This window comes from Etheostoma cragini, chromosome 5, assembly GCF_013103735.1.
Source record: "Etheostoma cragini isolate CJK2018 chromosome 5, CSU_Ecrag_1.0, whole genome shotgun sequence".
Classification (NCBI taxonomy): domain Eukaryota; kingdom Metazoa; phylum Chordata; class Actinopteri; order Perciformes; family Percidae; genus Etheostoma; species Etheostoma cragini.
Genome location: NC_048411.1, coordinates 12158969 through 12167054, shown reverse-complemented (window position 1 = coordinate 12167054; position 8086 = coordinate 12158969). Strand labels below are relative to the sequence as shown.

Below are 8086 nucleotides of genomic sequence, written 5' to 3'. Positions count from 1 at the left end.
TGTTTGTGTGTGTGTGTGTGTGTGTGTGTGTGTGTGTCTGTGTGTGTGCGTGTGTGTGTGTCTGCGTGTGTGTGCGTGTGTGTGTGTCTGTGTGTGTGCGTGTGCGTGTGCGTGTGCGTGTGTGGAATGCATAAGGAAGGTTTGACTTATTTGCAAATTACTCATTTATGGGAAAGATGGGTGTGTTGTTTGTTTACATGCAGTTTCAGTTACCATTGTAAAAATAAATACTGTGATCTCTATTGTTGGTATCTCTGATTGGGAACATGCTAACTGAAAGCAGCATGTGGGTTTTTACCAAAGAATATACATATTAATAAGTGCATACAAATTCGTCAAACCTTCCCAGATCATTCAACAATAGGCTTATAAAAATAAGATAACTTCCAATCTTCCAAAATATAGTCAAATTTTAACAATAACCTAAATGTCTAACAAAAACTTACTTTAATTTCTTTAAGAGTACCTAACCTTTCTCATGTCAAGGAAGTACGGTAATAATGTCGGCTTCACTGGAAGTTTTTTATTCAGTTAAACGGACCGGACAGGAGTGGAGTTAAACAAAGTAAGCATGAGGAAGTCCAAAATGACAAACTGGAAAAGCCACAGAATGTAGTGACTAATTGTCATAGTGTGACTGCTCTATTTTTAAACAGTGTATGACATAATGGATTTGTGGGAAAATGAGGCTTAATTATGGATAAGAATAAGTTACAAAGAATGCACTTTTTCAGTGCAGTACTGCAAGTATAAAACGCCAGCTAGTTAAAGACAATTAGATGACAATATTAGAATCATATTAGGGTAAATCTCTTATGAAGCTCTTAAGACAAGAGGCTACACACATGTAAACAAACAAAAAGAAAAGAAAGAAAAGTTACTTTAATCTGATAGTGATCAGAAATTGTATCGCTGCCATGCTGTTCACTACACAGAGATGTAGAATGAAGTACAGTCACACAGAAGTTGCTCGGCTCTCATTTCCACACTTCCACAGCATCGCTGCTTATAGTTGCTGTCGATCTGTAATTTTCATTTTTTTTAAATCACATAGTGTATATATACTGTAAATATTATACTGTGGGGAAAAAACTGTAAAATAATACACCATCTCGGATGAAAGGTAATTTGGCAAAAGATCTGTGTGTTATGATGGAGCTGAGGCATGGTTTGGTTGTGTGGTCAGCAAAGACAACCGTTGTCTGGGAGACCAGATTTCAAGACATGTGGAAACCTTTCAATGTAATATTAGTTTATTGAACAACACTTATTTTAACATTTTGTTATAATTTAAAGCACAATGGAAAACAACAGAGTGTGAAAAAAAACAGTGCTGCGCCAATTTCACTTTTATTGAAATACAAATACAAATCCTTTTTGCTGTCTCAACAAATTCAGATTCTTCCACAGAACGAATGTTTAACTACATAATCATAACTGAATTATAATAATTGCAATTGTCGGAAAAATTGGACTTTATTGGTCCCCTATAGGTTAAAGTCAGGTGTCACAACAGCAACTACAGATTTGTACAGTGGTAGGGAATAGAATAATATAACAAGCAAAGTAAAAAAGGCACAGAAATTCTATTATATAAAATAAAAAATGTCCAAGCTTAAATAAAATACAAGACTTTAATAAAGTGGCAATGTGTCTGAGAGAGGGAGAGTCCTGAGTCTAGTGGTGTCAATCGATCCAGTGGTTACAGAATCAGCGTTTTATCCAAGTCCAGCTTGTGATGTGACCCAGTGAGAAGCTGTGACACCAAGCGCTCCTTCACTGTGTTCAGGTGAAACATCTTTCTGCAGTGAGGACAAGTCAGTACAACAGAAAAACTGTTGAGTTTGTCTCAACTGCCTCAAAGAGACAAATCCACGTTTACAGGGGATCCGCTGACTTACAGATCTTTCATAAGGGCTTTCGAGCATGCTATCAACAGTGGGACAGACAGTTATCAAGATTGACTCAAACAGTTGACTAGTGGAAAGCCACTTGATCTTATACGGAGCTGTGAGCACATGAGACCCGACAGAGCTTACAAAGAAGCCAGAGACCTCCTTGATCGTCACTATGGAGATGAAATGACCATCGCTACAGCTTATATCAAGAAGGCTAAATTAATTATAAATAAACTTAAAAAACTAAGAGGCTACTTTCAGTACATTAAATCGTTTTTGGTTTTGAATTATTTTGCACTGAAATGACACTCATTTGTCGGCTCTGACAGTGTTGCATCACGTGCACATGCGCATTATCATGGCCTATGAAAATAGTACTATGTCAACTTGTGTTATCAACACAAGAACTGTTGAGGAAAATGCAACATAATATAAAGACAATTGTTTTTGTCACATGTTATAATAACTGACAGACACTATCATTTCATTCGCTCTGTACTCACACAGAAGCGGCTGAACATAGGAGCTTGGCTTTACGGTTGAGACACGAATAGACTGTTAATGTAAAGCTTTCACACTTAAATACAAAAGACACGTCCACTTTAATATACTGTATATATAAACATATCTGTGGTCAAGCTCAGCGCCTTGCTGTGTTGTATTAACTCTGATACTTTCTGTTTGAGTCCCTCACATTTTGCGGTAAGTCCATATATGATTATGTGGTGTGCTGGCGCTGTATATCCAGGTTCCAAAACTTATAGGAAGTTCTTAAAACCTTGGCCGTCCACAACAACAATGGGCCTCATATCCTGAGCAACAAAGTTGACAATTCCTTCCGTGATATTATTTTTGCGTTTGAATGATTGAGGCTTAACATCCAGCGTGGTCTGGATGTGTCTGGGGAACGCTACCGTCGTTGGGGGTGGGTGCCCCAACAATTATTAGACTATGAAATATGCCAATTCTGATATGTTCATATAGCCTACTCAAAACAGACAGGGCAACCTAACGCAGACAAGTTTGGTTACCATTTTGCAGGTGATATTCCATGTCTGTAGTCGAGCTGCGATATGCAAACAGTTGCTTGCAAACTTTGCATTTGACTTTTTTTCCGTTTGCTATTTTTGTAAAATGGTGCCACACCATTGATGTCTTCGACATGGTGGAGGAGGCTTTACTGTAAATTAAACGCTCACAGCTAAATAAATATTCAGCAAACCACCAAACCAAGGTTTTCTTTTACTTTCTTCAATCTGTCTCCAGTGGGTTGGGCTAATCTAAAAAAGGGAAAACAAGGGGGGTGTTCTGAAGACAGACTGTTTCCTGTGCTAATGGGGGTTCTCTGAAAACACCCCCATTAGCAATTAGGGCTTTCCAGCCATAGACCATAACGGTTCCACCTAAAGAAATTAACAGCAAAAAATCAACCAATCAGAATTTTGGTCGAGCCAGAACTTATCGACCAACAAATCGACTAGTCGACTGGGAGATTACAGACCTAATCCAAATGCAGATCACAGACGCTCAATCTACCGTTATTCTGATAAAGCCTGCCATGTTAATAACGTGGCCTGATAAGTTCACAAGCCCCGAGTCATAGCCCCCCACCCACCCACGTGCCGGGAGAATGGGGGGGTGAAGTCTCAGTTGGTGCGAAAACACACATGCAACGGTGTGACATTATTATCTGCGTGCATGTATTATGATTGTGACAATGTATGGCAAAAAAGAAAAAACTTTGTCTCACAATGTACCTTAAAACAGCACTGTTCTGAGGACAGCAGAACACAGATGCAACGGCACATTATCCTGTGACATTAGGTGCGCATGAGATTAATTAACAGTGGGACTTCCGCTTTTTCTCCCACACCAGGGCCGGGGGGGATAGCAAGCGGAACGGTGCATTACTTGTCACTGAGTGTGGATAGGACCAAGCGGGTCATGGAAGGCTCAGACATATCACACAGATAGAAGGGATGACTAGTACGGAGTAGCCCAGGAGGCTGCTGTGCAGATGTTGGCTACTGTCAAGCCCTTGAATAGGGCCGCAGATGCCGACAGCGACCTCGTAGAATGCGCTTGGATGCCGTGGTCGTGATAATCGCAGTGTGTAAAAACGCATTGTGTTAAACCTCGCACCGGAACCAAATGGTGAGAAGCTACCTCTGCGTTGTTTGCATGAGGCAGGGGGAAAACCCCCCGAGGGAAAACGCCCTCGACTGAAAGGAATTTGTTAAAACCTTCGGAACACTAAGCCTTAGGGTGTCAGGAGTGTCTGTGGTACATTTGGGGCTTTTAAAAAGATGAGGGATTTTCAGCGTTAGGTTGCAGCATTACGCTGAAAATCCCTCATCAGCACCAAAACTTTAGGTTACTTAACGTAACCCTGGTTCTGTGAAAACAGAGTGAGATGTTTCACCAACACATCCCTCCTTGCAGAGACACGGAAAGAAACATATCTGGAATGATTTATGGCTGGTGCTGGTTGAGCTGTGATTATATAAGAGGGCGTGGCCCTAGCACAGTTCAACCTGTTCAATCTGTCATGGACAGACACAGTGTCATTGGAGCTTCCATAGTTGGTCACGCCGAGGCGATTCCCATAGTGAAACACCTCACTCTGCTATCAACAAACAGGGGTTACATTAAGTAACCTAAAGTTTTGTGACATGGCTGTGTGTTAGGATAACCTGTTTGGCTTCCATCATTAATATTTGTACATATTTATACAGGGTATCTGTGGAAGACACAGACATTACCCAAAACACTTTAGTCTAAAAATGTAATAGGCCTGACATAATACAGGGTGAGACTGATGAATCAGTGCAGGAGTTAAGGGTTAAGACAAGCTCTGTTGTTTAATGAGCATCTCAGTGACTTTGTTTTGACGCTGAAACACTTTGTGCAGGCACTTTGTGCATCTGTAAAAGAATCAGTGGGATCATGATGATTAAGATGCGGCGTGCTGCTGCCAGCATCAAACCTTGATGATGTTTTTCTTCTATATGAAGCATCAACTTTAGTGGCTGGCTTTGAATTGAAGGTAAGAGATGGCTTAACAGATCCAACATTGGGTTTTTCTAATTTTCAGGTGTTCAAATCAGGGTCCTGAAGGGGGCTCTAATACATCATCAATAGATTCATGAGCATCTGCAAATTCTCCATACACCTTTAGTTTAGCTTCTAAAGCAGCAAGCGCAGTTTCAAGCTCCAATTGCCCTTTTTTAATTGAATTTCTTCCTGTTCTACTGCTTCTCTCTTTTTCATTGCTGCAGCTCTTGCCAACAGCGCTTCACGTTCAGCTCTAATTATCAGCATTGCAGAAGAACTGGAAGTATGGCTTACCACGGAGAAAGCTTTGGATACACTATCATGTGGCCTTATATCATCTTCTTCATCCTAAGACATCGGCAATCCATTTGTTTGTGTCTTCTATAAACCACTTATATTCCAAATATCTGTTCTCATAGACATCTTGATCCGCTTTCTTAACTTCTTCATCTATTAGCTCACACGACTCTTCATTAATCCGTTCATATTGTCCTAAGTATCTTTCAAACATTAGCAATGCTTCATTTATGATGTAATTAATATTGTGTTAATTTTCCTTCAATTTGGTTAGTCATTCTATTGTTTGGTTACTTGTGCCAACCTTCCCTTGCGTTCACCTTTCAGTCTTTGTCTTTTCTCCTCTACAGCTTTTTCTGTGGGCTTTGGCGCCCTCTTTTGGTCAACACACGCAACTGCGATTTCCTCTGGTTTGTCATGTCACTCAAAAATCCCAACACAAAACTGTCACAAATCCTTGAATTGTCCACAGCTTCTACTTTTCTTAAACATTCACAAGCACCTATGTAAATGAGTTATTGTAATGTAGGAATTTCTTCAAGTAAAGCTCTATGACTTTAAGAACCGTTTTGTACAAGAGGTTGTTATGTCGGAAAATAGCGCGGACACCTGCCTCACACCGCGAGCGGGTGCGTGCGCCACACGGAGAAAAAAGTGAGAGAAATGAAAAGGAGACAAGCTGTCCGGAGGATAACCAGCTGAAATTGTGTGTGTGCCTCTTTGAGAACTGTAAGTCGTATAACTCATGTTGTCAGTTCACTTAAGCCTGTTTTTGGCCTATAGTTCTTCACATTTAAAGTAAGTTAGCTAGTGGTTTTGGTGTGTTCTTCACCTGTTAGCTAGGTTGCACGTTGATCTTAATGAAGCATCAACACTTTCACTAGCTTTATTCGCATGAGTTTTTTTTTTTGGGCCAAACTTCAGATTCTGTAATTCAATTGACAAGTGGATGGAAACTTAGCTAGACAGAAATTGTCTCAGTCTGTTTTAACAGACACACCTGGGGCCAAGTTGGACACCAGAATCAGCTTTAATCCAGTCCTAATCTAGTTATCAACTTTCTCATCATTTCAATGGAGTTATCCTTATTATTGTTTACGTCATCAATACCATATTCAGTCTAAATGGATGGGAATACATCTACTGTATTTGACGCACGACTAAGACAACTCAACAGATTTAGCATTTTGCATTAATTCACAGCAAATCAGTGCGACTTGATGGCGCTAACGTTAGCACATAGTATGGAGGGCGCTAACGTTAGCACATAGTAGTATGGAGGGCGACATGGTTGAAAATGAAGAAAACAGCAAGACATTCCCATCATCCTCAGCCTTATCTGAGAGAGATGTTTGAGACAGTAGGCATCAAGAAGGACTCCTGGCCAATGTGCTGGGGAACTTTTTCATTAATGTCTGTTCAATCATTCATATTTTAATCCTTTATTTTATTTCCAGAAGCCATATTTGAGCACACACAAACATGTACAAACATTCATTTACATGTTAGGGGGAAAGATTAAAAATAAAAACTGGATCTGTGACTTCTCACAGAATCACAACTGAATTCATATCTTGCTAATAAGTCAGAATCTTATTAACCTAGAGTCCCAGTTTCTGTCATTATAATCATATATGTTATGTTTTAGGCCTATTGGCAGACATCCATTTAAAATGTAGCCTTTGCCATATAAAGACGTGTCCTCCATGTCCACTGAAGTTTCTTAGTGTGCTCTCTAGTAACATTTGAGTGCTCCAGGTAGATTTGCATAAAAAATGTACAAGGCTACTTTTACTTTTATACTTTAAGTAAATTTCCAAGCCTGTTCTTTGTTACTTTTACTTGAGTAAAGAAGTTTAATCAGTACTTCCACTTTTACCGGAGTATTTTTTAGCACAAGTATCTGTACTTCTACTTAAGTACGGAAAGTGAGTACTTTTGCCATCTCTGTATATACCGTCATATTAGAGGGAGAAGCCATTACAAAATAAGCCAATAGTTAGCCCTCTAAGGTCCGAGACACCTGCTCCAGTAACAACAGCTATAGAAAAAGCTGATGTTGGTAGACGAGCAACAGGTCTGCTCTGTTTCTATATAGTATCGGTAGACACAATTGAAGCCAGTGCTGGATGCAACAGCAGGAAAGAAAATCTTCCCAACTGCGCATGCGGGAAGGGATAAGAACCAGCAGCGTAGCCTTAGAGGGCTATGCCTATATTCATAGAATCTGGAGTTACAATACGTAACTATTGTTTTAAGGGCAACATTTCGCCCTTGGCTCTGTTGCATTTTTTAACACTTGAAAGTGCTTGGTGACACTGGGATACTACTCTCCTCCTCTTGAATACAGTGGATGAGAAACTGAGAGGGGGCCCCTCGAGAACTGTGAAACACCAGAGTGTTTTCGGGAAAGACTGAGGTCAAAGGCATAAAACAAGACAAACAAGACTATAATCCACATATTTCAGAAATCTTTTAGAGAGTTCACTTTAATTTTGCATCATTAAAATTACATTTTTAAGAGAGAAACAAATCACATCAAAGGAACAATCACATTTCAACATTAAGCACACATAAAAATCACAATTAATTCCAGCAGTTAAAGAAATGTATTACAATTGTGGGTAAAAGTAATTTCATTACACACAACAAAGCAAGGAACATGAAGAAAGGTCAGGTAAAAATCAGATTCTCTGAGATGTCTTTAGTGAGGCCACTGCAGTGAGGATTCCTACCCAATAGTCTCCTTCCATGGCCTGAGGTCAAAGGCAGGGATTGCAGAACATCTAGTGTAACCCTTCTTTGGCCTGGGCTGATACTGGAAGGGCTTTTCTGGT

General features: G+C 39.9%; 1 pseudogene; it reads right to left on the bottom strand.

Annotated features, from left to right (window-relative positions):
* LOC117945009 overlaps positions 1-8086 on the bottom strand; it is a 23364-nt pseudogene that overhangs the window by 13770 nt on the left and 1508 nt on the right.